Raw genomic sequence first — 14,339 nt, 5'->3', positions numbered from 1 at the left:
GTGTAATTTATAAGACACATCTTGTAATATAATTGTAGTTTGCAACCCTGTAGAAACATCATGCTCGCGGTCGCGCGCAAAGAATTCTGGGTACCCCGCCAGAACATGGAGGAATAAGAGGATGTAGTGATATTCCATGGTCAACCTATTTTGCTATATCTTCGTTTATAAGGCTCATCTGCATTTAAGAAGTGGGTTTAACTCACGTTGTGTTACATAGAACATTTTACGCTAGTTAGTCTTTGTGATCAACATAAATTGAAGCAGTATTTGAATGGTGTTGGGACGTAGGCCTTCTTTTCATTCCACCACGTGAGTTGACATTGTGTGGAAATTTGTCATGTTTGGTACAGTGGCTTCGTAGAAGCATATTCCCTCATCTGGTGTGCTGTCTGTAGAGAGAATTTGTCATTATGTCAGTAGTAGCATATAAACTTAGTTTGCAGCTAAGTCTCATCATGCATAGTTAAGCCCCAGTCAGCGGCCCCCAACCCATCCACGTCGTCAACTAAGTAACACAATGATTAGTTATTCTATCTGCCTTCATCATTAGCCTACATCAATTCTGTTCTCAACTATGGAAGCCCACGGATCTTATTGTCAATGCAACAGGGACAAGCTAATTTTTGTGAATGTGTCTTTAGGAAGCAGCCAACGCAATATGTCTAGCAACCAGTCAGTATTGATATATTCTCTTCATACCATCATGAAAACCATGAATTCATCTCGCAGCGGCTTATGCTTATGTAACCGTATAATCAATCTGAACAATTCAATCCATTTACGTAGTGTAAAAGCGAAGATGAAGCAAGATGTTATTTAAGTAAGATATGGCTTTGTGCCTTGGATGTATATAGTTCCTTGCCACTGAATTTACTTGGACACGTTTTCTCTGGCGTTTCTTCAATGTGTTAATTAAATCAGCCAGACTTAATTTTGTTTTAATGACCCAATGTTTTGTACTTACTACATACGTTACGCATGTGGATCACATTAAACCAGTGTGCAGCCACCATATCATCTGAATTGCCCAATACTGTCCAGGAAGTGGATGTGTCACCGGCTTCTCCCTGCCCGGAGAAGGTTATTTACAATGAGGACATCTTCCTACAAATAGATTCCAGTTATGGGTAGTCAAGAGGATCAACGTCGTAATAGTGATTCGTTAATTTGTCCAAGATCATTATATTATGTATGTGAGTGATGCAATATTTCGTGTATCTCGTGTAATTATTCTCCTCTCCTAAAGTGTTGCTCATTTGTGTAGCAAGTGCATCTAAGAAAATAATAGTGAAATATATCTATCCAATGTCTGCAAGTAGGGTAAGTACACAAAGGATATGTGCCTGCCTTCGCAGCTGGCCAGTTTCTCTGCCTCGTGCAGAATTCATCGACATTTCTAATGATTTATTTTAGTTTCGAGTACGTATTGCACCCATTTGTGGATTTGCACGTACATCACTTAAATATTGTCATTGCAGATAATTATTCTTAACTCACAGGAGTCTTAGTTGTGTTATAAACATCTCATGAGTAAAATAATGCATATGTTAATAGTGGTCATTTGAGATCATTACTGCTAAGCCACGAACGTATCTTAGCCATTTGAAGTTTGTTTGGCCACTTAGCATAAGTTGGTCCCTTCTGTTGTCCTCTTGGGTTATACTAGCTATTTTACAGCTAATTCAATTTTCTGCGGAAGTCATGTTGTTCCCTCTCCAGTTCTTTCTTCTCAATCTATGTCCAAAGGTATCCCAGCCGCATTCTTGGTCTACAGTAGATTGATTACACGGGTCTATCTTATAGTATGTCACAATGTCCATTATTATAGTATGTCACACTGTCAATTATAGCCATACTTGGCAATTTGTCCACCTTATTGAACCCTTCGTTTACTACGAGTGATATTAATATGACATGATGTTTCTTTTAAAAAAAGGGTTAATTTGTCTCCTAGTATTAAGTCAGTCAAGTATAATGTACAATTATAACAATGTCCTATCCAATCCTATATCCACCCGACTAGTCGTGGTTCTCAAGGTTAGATTGCTCGAGCTATTTTGTTTAATTATGTACTAAAGCCATGGTAAACTGATCAGCATAATGTTCTGTTATTTTATGTGTGTGTGTGTCCTCTGTATATTCGTTTATCCATGCAGCATGTTTAACTTTCTCAATACATAGTATAAGCCTGTTTTGTTGCATAACTGCACAAGTTCAAAAGTCATAAGAACATTATTTTATTTGATTCTAGTCTCAATGTAAGAAAATAACATTATTCCATTTCTACATGCATAATACTTATTGAATAATTTTACTTGTGGAAACATATATAGTTAAATAAATGTTACAACACATGTAATCCCACTCTTTATATTTAGAGAAACCAAACCTCACGGGTGTATCTTTGGTGATTAAGTTTTGGTTTACTATCAGGTAAGGAAATCATGACACAAGAAAAGGGCTGTTCTCTGTGCACTCGTAGAGTGTACAGGTGGCAGTCTCGCTTAGGTTGGATTCGTTTACCGTTGTGATTTTATTATTATTATTATTATTTTTGCATTCTTAGTTTTTCTTTGATGCAGGTTTATCCTGTATTTGTTTTTGTGTGTTATGTTTTACTTCATTCCTGTGTTCCCAGCAGTTCACAGGTGGCGACCCCTTTCTTATAACTATTAACTCGGTGCTCCGGCACTGGGCGTTAAACTTAGCTGTGGCTTTCCAGGGATTAGGGCCCTCTGGGGCGCTACAAACACATTTACAAAATTGATCATAAGAACATAACTCCTGTCCCCTCTTTCAGAGATCTGTGTGTTATCATTGACAGTAAGCTTACTTTTGCGGATCTTATAGGCACAGTATCTTGTACTGCTATGAGAAAACTGAGACTCCTTCATCGCTTCACTGACATAAAAAATCATAATTACTTAATCTTGTTATATAAGTCATACGTTGCTCCCAATATTGAGTACTGTTCTCCTATCTGGTCTATGGCATGCTCTAGTCATTTAAAAAAACGTAATTAATTTCTTTTTAACCATTGTATCCTACCACGAACCTCATCTCCAAACACTTCCAAAAAATGACGTTTTAAACCTCCTCAATATCAAACCTTCCCTAGTGAGGAACAAAATTTCTGACCTAATATTTTTGCAAAAAAATTATAAATGGCCACATATCATGTGAACAGTTATTAAGTCAGATCAATTTTCGTATACCCGCTAGAACAACACGGTCTAGTGATCTCTTTTACACTCGAGCGGCGAGAGTTAATATAGGGTGTCCGAGAAGTCCTTCCCTGATTACAGAAATTGATAACTCAGGTTAGAAATAAGACAGAAATATGAAACTGGTGTTGAATTGTTTACAAATTATAAAAGTTTTGGTCACATCAGTACACTGCCAACATATCCAGGTACACTGCAGATGCGATGATATCCTCAGCGAAGAAGAATGGCCCGATAATTCGATCGTGCAATAACGCGCACCAAACATTCACCTTTGGACTGCCTCTGGTGAACTCCCTGACCTCCCTGGGGGGTTCTAAACCCCAAATGCGTACATTATGGCGATTCACTACTCCACTGACAAAGAATGTCGCTTCGTCGGAAAAGGCAATTCGTCTGAGATAACCATTATCGTCCTCAATACGTGATAGCATTTCGACCGCAAAGTCATATCGACGTGTACCGTCGTCGGGCAACAAGGCGGAACGAGTTGCACTTTGTAAGCACGAAACAATGAACGTTTGTGTAAAATGTCATGGAGAGAGCTTTTTGGCATCTGTAATTCACGTGAGGCCCTGCGCACCGATTTCTTAGGACTTCTCACAAGTAAACCTTACGTTTGGGTGAATCGAGTTGCTGACTGAGACACATATGAGAAAGTAGTACTAAATGTGGTCAGTATTTCAGTGAAGTTGTAGGTGCGAAGCTCCAGGGGTTTAGGAGATACAGCTACCAGAACATCACATGGAAGTACAGAATAGTCTTCATACAGTTGGAGGTAAAAGCTCTGTAAGACCTCTTGTAACGACAAAAGATGAATAACAAATATATGGGTACATATTAGGACTAGGGGGAAGTCATATAGGAAGGGTATACCTGACGGCGGCCATCTTGAAATCCGCCATTTTGAATTAAGGTTAAGTTTTGAAAATAGGAATAGGGTCATGTGATACATGATTTAAGGCGCAAATTTAATCAGAAGAACAATGGTGACGTTAATTTTGATTTAAGCGCAATTGGTAAAAAGTTACAGGGAAATCAAATATTGTTGCAGCATATGTATTAGTCCTTTACCCCACCTTGTAAATTTTGTGTTAATGATAATAATTAAATAAAAAACAGGTAGATAAATATTAGGTCTATGGTAAGAGTTGCCTTGATGGCGGCCATGTTCAAATCGGCCATTTTGAATGTGTCAAGTATAACTCGATTGCCTTTGTCAGGTGTGCTCACTGTGAGCAGAGCATATGTGCAAGTCATGCACTCCTTTATGAATTACATATTGATTATACTAATTGAGGACGTTTCTGGAAGAAAGACCCAAGTTCAATTATGACTTAATTCCACTTTTGTAATTTTTCCTTAAATTAGCAACTTGTTTATGCGATAACAAATGCTGGTTAATGATAAAGCAAAAATGGTTATACCGTTGGATTTATGGTAAAATTTGCTATTAATAAGGTGTCAATGTTATGCGTTTTGTTTAAAACTTTTGTCAGATTCAAAATGGCGGATTTGAACATGGCCGCCATCAAGGCAACTCTTACCATAGACCTAATATTTATCCACCTGCTTTTTATTTAATTATTATCATTAACACAAAATTTACAAGGTGGGGTAAAGGACTAATACATATGCTGCAACAATATTTGATTTCCTTGTAACTTTTTACCAATTGCGCTTAAATCAAAATTAACGTCACCATTGTTCTTCTGATTAAATTTGCGCCTTAAATCATGTATCACATGACCCTACTCCTATTTTCAAAACTTAACCTTAATTCAAAATGGCGGATTTCAAGATGGCCGCCGTCAGGTATACCCTTCCTATATGACTTCCCTCTAGTCCTAATATGTACCCATATATTTGTTATTCACCTTTTGTCGTTACAAGGCGTATTACAGAGCTTTTACCTCCAACTGTATGAAGACTATTCTGTACTTCTATGTGATGTTCTGGTAGCTGTATCTCCTAAACCCCTGGAGCTTCGCACCTACAACTTCACTGAAATACTGACCACATTTAGTACTACTTTCTCATATGTGTCTCAGTCAGCAACTCGATTCACCCAAACGTAAGGTTTACTTGTCAGAAAAGACTGCCGCACAGCCTCCACCGTGTCTGCTGAGGTTCTTGGTCGACCAGACCTCGGAAGGTCAGCAACCGACCCTGTGTTCTAGAACTTCTCATACCAGGCTTTAATGCTCTTGACATCAGGTGGAGTCCTCCCAAATGTTGTCTGGAACTGTCTCTGCACCGTGGTTGGTGATCGTGTCTCATGGTACCACAGGACACACTGTGCCTTCTCCTGGTTGGTTGGCATGGCTTCTTGGGCTTCTTACTTACGTACTACAAACCTAAAACAAAAAAAAAATTGAGCCTTGTAAAACAGAACAAACCTAACACAGACAAAAACTTTTATAGTTTGTAAACAATTCAACACCAGTTTCATATTTCTATCTTATTTCTAGCCTGAGTTATCAATGTCTGTAATCAGCGAAGGACTTCTCGGACACCCTGTATTGTCCAAAGATCCCTTCTAAACCGAATTGTCAGTATTTATAATCAGAAACTGTAGACGTTTTTCCAAATGAGTATACTTTCAGATCACCTATTTATATAAGCTATTTTTGTAATGTCGTTGTTGTGTTGTACCAATCTTGAGCTCAAATTGTTAACACGTTTCAGTGTTAAATGGTCTAGTAACATACCTGAGGCCTGATATAAATAAATAAATAAACAGATTAGGGCAGAATCCGAGTTTCATTGTTGTAGATAATACATAGATATTTAGAGAGGATGCCTTATTGCCAGAGAATATCAATGAGATCATAAAGGGAGACAGCCATAAGTATGAGAGAGGTCAATACAGACAGCAAAGACAAACAGCAGCAGGGAAAGGCCAGCCAAATGTCGGGGCTTAAGAGACAGAGTCATAAACAATGGAACAGACTCTGAAGCTATATTGCTGTTTGAAGAACAAGAGGTAATATTCGGAGAACTAATGGAGGTAATGTTCGGAGAACTACGTAGATCATGCTTGAGGAGATGTTCAGACCTTTCGCAAACATGTGGAGAGAGCAATAGGGCGATAACGATCAGCAATACCAGGGTGTTTAGTGAATTTGAGGATGGGAAAAATGAGGTAGTCCATCCAAAGAAGTGGAAAGCGTTCAGAAGACCAAGCAAAAATTATACAGGACGATCAAAAACTGCAGGTATATTGGAATACATTGTAAGTGACGATAGGTAACACCATCCTTACCAGGACAAGACTGGGATAGACAAGAAAGAGTTCGGCGAGGGTAAAAGGAAGATGTAAGGGGTGGATGGTTATGGAGCATATAGAGAAAATCAGAGAGGAGGGAAAAGGCAAGTGGCGGGAGAAATTGAGAATGAAAGTAGTGGAGACAATGACAAGAAGCCAGAGGAACAACTTCTATTAAGAAAGGAGTGGGAATAGTTCAAATAGAGGAGATCCATTGTCATCCAGACGTCACGACGAGTTTGCTAAACAAGACGGGCTGGGGTAACTTGGTTTTATAATACAGTGTTCGTTACTTGGTATAAGTGTCAAATCTACCTCATAAAGCTTTCCTCGTAGCAAAAAATAAAGGTTAATACAAATTCTCAACGTCAGTTAAATATTTATTATATCCTTGGGAGTCAATGTGTACGCTTAAAATTATAGTATGTGTGAATCGATCTGATACACAGGATTTTCAGGCGGTCGTATTACCTTTTTAAGCCATTGTTCCCAGCAAATAAAAGCTTTCGCTGACCACTGACGAATAATACAGTTCCTTATTCATATTAATATATTACTTATATCTTATTGGCTTGCGTTCATCATGCCAGCTGGACTGTGATTAAAAAAACATGATGAGCCTTAAACAGAGAACTTCTGACGCATGATTAGTGTCGTACTAAGGAGTTCTACTAACATACGTTTCCTCTAGTAGTCCGGTCTTTAGAATGACGCTAACCACACGTCAATATGACTCTAAATAAGGCCTGATACATATGTAGAGATAATCATGGTGTTTTTTTTTTTTTTTCATTTTCGTGTCCCTTTCTTTAATAACTTAGTGATGTAACAGCCGAGGAGTTATCTTCACACCGCTAGTCTTTGTATACAGGCAGCAATTAGCACCATCAAGCATGTGTTAACCCTTACAATGGCCCCTTGGCGGTGATGCTGGGATCATTCGTTTTAAAATTGTTTTATTACCATCACTATGTGTAGTGTACCTTATTTTAGCAGACTGCAGACATTTTTTTAAAAAGAAAATACGTAGATCATACCAAAAGTTCTTGTTTTCCCCCATATTGCTATGAAAGAAGTAGTAAGGGCGGCACCCTATCTCAATCTTGATTATCCAATGTAGGGGCCCCATGGATCATAGCGTTGGTGCGAATGAGTCAGAGGTAGTTTGGCTCGGGATTGCATTACCTATTGAAATTTTGTTTATGCTTACTCAAGAGCCATGCAGACTGGTGCGAATGAGTCAGAGGTACCTTGGACCGGCTAAAGCATTTGTATGACGTCATTGAATTGGGATTTTTGGATCAGAGGTGATGATGGTTCTTTTATGGGTATAAAATTATTAAAAACATGATCTTTGATCTCTTTCTTGATGATTTATTTACGTTATGAATTGATACAGGGTGTATGTATGCTTTTCATTTTCCTTTTATGGCATAAAATTTGGAATTTTTATCGCCTTTGATGAGATGTTATTACCCTATATCGTTATATATTTGGACTAACACTCGTGCGAATGGAAAAAATGAAATGAAATCATTAGTTTTACGTCTCACTCTTATGCCGGTTAGGCTAAAGGGGACAGTGATGATGAGAAATGAATGAAATGAAGAAAGTGGGAGGAAACGAGAGTACCTCGAGAAAACCGATGAACACGATGTTATTCACTACAAACTAACTTGACCGGGGATAGAGCCAGGGACCCCCTGCACCAGAGGTTAGCGCTCTACCATTAAGACACCGCGCCTTTACTGGTGCGAATGAATTAGAGGTATTTGGTCCGAACTAATGTATTCGTATGACGTCACTGAACTGGGATTTTTAGCTTGAAGGATATGATGGCTTGTTTCGTTTCCCTTTATGGGTACAAAATTACTAAAACAAGGTCTTTGATCTCTTGATCTATTGCATTATGAATTAGTAGACCCCAGTAATAGTATGAATTTTTATTAGTATTAATATGAAACTCGAAAACTTTTGAGCTCATCCGTGGCTAAGCGGCTAGCGTATACGCCTTTGGCATGGGAGACCAGGGATCGATTCCTGGCGGGAGATTATGCGGTACGGATTCCATGTTAATTAGTAGGTTCTATTCTTGCTGCTGAACGAGACGTTAAATTCAAAATCAACAACTCGAAAACTTTGGGAGGAATACTTGATTTATGGTTAAGGTTTAGTTTTCATTCACGGGACTTGAATTGAGACTCGAACCACGATATTCAATTGTCAAAAAGTGTGTCCAAGAAAGCATACATTTATTTGAGACGCATAAAAGAGGGGGAGGGGCGATACCGGACCTGGTTAACAACAATAATTTATGTCGCATTCGTTTGTGGATTAAATAAAACTGTTGGAAAGATTTAAAAAGCTTCTTTATCTATTGATTTATAATCATATGTTTGAAAGGAAATGTCATCTTTATCGTGTTACATATGCTTACGTATTCATTGGCATTGTTGGTACGAACAAATACGGTGTTTAATTGTCAAGTAGTGTCTAATGGTTTACTTTGAATAGATATATTCATTCTTTGAGAAGGAGAAAAGGATTGGGATGAGATTTTGGATCTAGTTAGTATCTCTCGTTTTTTTTTTTTTTTTTTTTTTTTTTTTTTTTTGTGGATTAAAATAAAGAGATGATACTTTGCTTAAATCTGATTTGTTCATAGTAATAACTCTTCTAATGAGATAACAATGAGTACGAAACATTGTTATTGGTTTGAGCGAATTAAACGTTCAGCGTTCCAGTGTTTAGTTTAATTACTAAGGGCTTAGCTGATGGAAAACTGTTCCGACAGCACTTGTTGTATGCTTGTTATATGTCGTTTAGGTTCATGAATAAAATGTTCTTAATATTGTGTAATATTTGTAAGCTTGATTGATTCTTTATTACATTATATGGATGAATATAGACTTTTATAGGGCAAGGGTACATGGACGAACGTGATTGGTACCAACTTTTTGTGGATTAATTTGGCAGAACAAAAGTCATAGTCTCAAGAACTAATTTTAGTGTTTGATCACTTAAAATTGCTAAAGATATAATTTGGGAAGGCTTCTAACCTCGTATTCTCTTTATTACGTTATAGGCATGCAAGTCTACATTTAGTCTCCGATTCTCGATGAGAGCTTATATGATTTATATGACATATATGAGAGCTTATATGACTGATATTAACTTAAATTCTTGTGCTGTTTAGGATTTATGCTCTACATAGACGTTGTGTGAGCTCTTCAAAGTAGTTGGCTGTCAATTTATTTACATATAATGAGGATATGCGTACCTTAATGCACTCCTCTTATGCTTTTTGATGAGAGAGAACCACGATATTTCAAGGTCATTTTCTTGGTCGTGGTGTTACTTCGTGATTTATATCTTAAATAACCTTGACGGTTTAGTTTAAATCATCATTTCAAAATATCTTAGTACGTGCCAAAAATTTTCAGAGTGCAAAGAGTTAATTGTTTCACGGTTAACCGTCAAACTTTATCCGGTTTTTAACTATTCGATTAAAATAACGGTTTTTAACTATTCGATTAAAATAACGGTTTTTAACTATTCGATTAACAAATAAACAGTTTTAACTATTCGATTAAATTTTTGAGTTCACCAATTTCCAGTTATTACAAAAGTTCTAGTGAAAATTTGAAATTAAAATTTTTTCGAACTCGTTTCAAATCAAAAATGTTCAAACTGAAATTTTCGAATTAAAAAATCAAACTAAGAATATTCAAAACAAAAATTTCGAAACAAATTTTCAATCAAAAAATTTCGAAAAAAAAATCAAACTGAAATTTTTAAATTGTAAATCTTCGAAACAAATTTTGGAAAACTAAAAATTTTGAAATCAAAATTTTCGAACAAAAAATTTAAATAAAAGTTTCCGAATTCAATTTTTTCAAACCGAACAATTTCACACTGAAGTTTTTGAAATAGAAATTTTAAACTAAAATTTACGAGAAATGAAATCAAAATTGTCGAAAAAAACATTTCAATCCAAATTTTAGAACTAGAAAGTTGAAAAATTTTTGAACAAAAATTGAAATAAAATTTTTCGAATTTAATTTTTTCAAACCGAACAATTTCTCACTGAGATTTTTGAAGTAGAAGTTTTAAACTAAAATTTTTGAAAAATGAAATCAAAATTGTCGTAAAAAGCATTTCAATCCAAATTTTAGAACTAGAAAGTTGAAACAAATTTTCGAACAAAAATTAAAAAAAATCGAATTCAAATTTTTCAAACCGATTAATTTCACACTGAAATTTTTCAACTAAAAATTTTAAGCTAAAATTTTTGAAAAATGGAATCAATATTTTCAAACCAAAACATTTCAATCCAAATTTTAGAAGTAGAAAGTTGAAACTAAAATTTTCGAACAAGAAAAGAATCAAGATTATTAAACCAAAAATATTTCAAACTGAAAGTTTCGAATTAAATGTTTCAACCTGTTTTCGAACAAAATTTTTATAACAAAATTTTCAAATCAAATTTTTCGGACCTAAAATTTCAAATCAAAATTTTCGAACTGAAATTTTAGTTTCGATCAAAAGAAATAATTCGAAATTTTTCAAACAAACTTTTTGAAAAAAATTAGCAGGTTTGAAAGTGATCACTTAATCATATTACACCTTAGAAATAAACGGTTTTCAAGAAATGGCCGTTTTCTACTACATTTATAATCTTAAAATTCAAAGGGTAAAGTTAATTAATGGATTTCAAGCTCGAACTAGAAGTTAGAGAACCAATTTTGGGCAAAGGTAACTTTTCATCAATAACTATCCTCTATTCAAGTATTACAGTCATAAAAGTTTATCATTTCAGATGAGGAGAAAACACCATAAAATTTTTAAAAAAATGGCAATGATCTGTTTGATCATAACTCATTTCATAAGGCATAACCATAGCCGTTTACTGATTTTACAATTTAAATTGTCGCGAAGAAATATTCGGGACAAAGTTTTTGAGACGATGAACCGCCTGGTGAGCCATAGCCGGACCGAGACATTGATATTGCTTGAAATTAAGTTTAATCGAGTTTTATCTCATCAGACAATCCTAACTTACGATCCGTTTTAGTGAACTGTAACCTTTTGTTTGTTAAAATCAACGTCGACGTGATGGCCAGCCATAATCGGACTTTTCTTTTGTTTTCGTATCATCATGAAAGCATGCAAAACTTCTGGTCATAGCCTCTACGCTACGTGAAACCCGAGTCCCTACACAGAACAATCATAAACGCATATTTTCAAGACCTTGAATCGAACCCTGGACCATTTTAAGCAAAGGTTAATTACCACAGTAATTCCCATTTGATAAGTTCAAGAAACCTTAAAATCAATGATAGCCCTTACAACAGAACAAAACAAAATGCTAAGGTGTACAAATTCTTTCAGGTCACCTTAATCATCTACCTCTCTCTCTCTCTCTCTTTCATAAGGACAAAGTACAACTCAAGATATGTTGAATGCTTGGATTTCGTAAAGTGTTTAATGAAAACAAATGCGATTTCCTTTGGCAAGGTCGGTTAAGATAATTTCTGCAAGTGTCAGCAACAGCTGTACTTCCTTGAGAACGACAACTTTTCATGGAAAGATTGACGCATGTTTTGAATACGAACGAAGTTTACGCACTGTTGTAAAACAGCGATCCTAAATGTATTTTTTAAAATCTGACACTTATCGCGAGCGGCACAACACTGGTATCGTATCTGAGGGAAGAAATCAAACTGAGAACATCTACATGCTCGATCACTAGCTGAGGGTGCCGCCCTTACTACTAAAGGTCTGTAGATCTTATAGATAAATCTATAGACCTGGCAAAACTTGTCACAAACCGCAAGCAGATGGTATCGATGTCTTGTGAACTCGCATGTAAGTAGCGCAAAATTCGACTCCTCAGAAACACATCCAACGCCAACTTGCTTTGATGCTACAACGTATAGAGGATGTGATCACAGCACGTTTTTTCACATCATCCTGATTTATCAAGATTAGAGGTGTATATTTCTGAAATAGTGCTCATTTCTGTATGGTGATGCAGTAAAACAAATTTAATTCCATTCGGACGCTTTTCCTGATGCAATTTTCACAAACAATAATGCAGTGGCGGCTCTTCTGCTCAGACACATCGGTAAGAATTCAATTTCATCACTAAGGGAAGAAAGCTTCATACTGCTTCAGGAAGCTGATTGCAAGAATTAGTACCTTAGGTAATTCTTCGGTGCAGTTTTACTATACGGATCCACAGATTGTAAAATACATGAAAAATGTGAAGGTCTTTTAATTTACCCATTTTATATCGAGAACAGAAGCCAACGAACCCCTGCGGGGTTTCTAACCCGTTCCTACTTCTACTGCTACTCCTACCCCCACTACTACTTATACTATGGATCTGTATCGTAAAACTGCGTTTTTTTTTTTAAACAGATATGACTATCCTCAAGATACATCAATGCAGTAGTATCTACTCCTAGTCTGGTTATACAGTCCTCAACAACATTCCAAAAGAGTCACTTTAAAGAGTCAATGGTGAATTTAAACAAGTACCAGTAATACAGGAAGGGCATGGTCGGTAGAGACTGAAAATTTTAAAGTTTTAAGTTTTAAGCTGTAAAGTTTTAAGATTTACAATTCAGTTCATAGATTAGCACACTCAATAGCAAACAGGAGGGTTGCCAAGGAAGAATGCTTATTTTAAAAATGGCCGACGTAACAATAATTTGTTAAAGAAGTTTCGCACCATCGTCCCTTAAAACGGCATTCATTGAGTACGTGGGAACAAAAATTTCGGCCAAAACGAGGTTGGGACTATAGGGTGGCTGCGGAAGCGTTTCCACATTAAGCTTTGCCAAGAACTCATGGACGTGTGGCTGGGCACATTATCATGATACAGCGGCCAAATAGCGGCGGTCTTTTCGCACATGGATGGCCTTTTCCCAAAATCTTTCCAGAACACTCACGTAGTAGGCAATGGTAACGGTCCGTCTTGAAGTACATGCTCTGTGAACCACACCTTCAGCATCGAAAAATATTACCAACATTGTCTTCAATTTGGATTTGCTCATTTTGCCTTCTTCTGTTTCGGGCTTCGCCTCTGGGTCGTATTGAAATGTCCACGTTTCATCACCTGTAATACTGTTGTTCAAATAATCTCGTTCAATGTCCAAACGTCCCTTTAGTTCACTCGCGATCAACATTCGATTGCTCTTTCGCTCATTTGTCAACAATGTAGGGAACTACTTAGCACACATCTTTCTCACGTTCAATTCTTCCATAATTATGCGATGCACAACGTTTTCAGAATGTTCAGTGTCAGCTAACAGCCGAACATTCGTATGATGACTAGCATACAACACCTCATGCATACGAGTCACATTTTCACTAGTTTGGCTAGTTGATGGCCGTCCAGAGAGGTCATCGTCCACCTCTTTTCGGACTTGATCGCCAAATGTTATTCGAAAGTATCCGCCATGACGTGATCTCAAAACAGGGGTGCACTGTTAGCGATCCTGACGCTACCAATGCTCAGAGCTGACTAGCCTAGAGTATCCTGTAAAGTTGAGAGTCCTGCCCACCTAACTCAACATGTCCGAACGTGCTGCGACCAGTCGGGGAGTGACAAAAAATACTTCAAATTTAGGACACACCTTACATAAAGGAATTTATTGTCAAGAAAGTGAAACAGTCAGGAAGTCGTATTAGTACCTTTTGTAGATATTGGTATGTTTGTATTATTGGTCTTTATGATAAGAATAAAAAACGTCACTGTGGTTTAGTTCTCATCATTGGTAATGCTGTTAAAATTCATTATCCAAATAATAGTTCGATTTTTCATAATACCAGCCTAT

Source organism: Thermobia domestica, chromosome 4, assembly GCF_964235325.1.
Source record: "Thermobia domestica chromosome 4, izTheDome1.hap1.1, whole genome shotgun sequence".
Lineage (NCBI taxonomy): Eukaryota > Metazoa > Arthropoda > Insecta > Zygentoma > Lepismatidae > Thermobia > Thermobia domestica.
Note: the sequence above shows the minus strand (reverse complement) of the source record.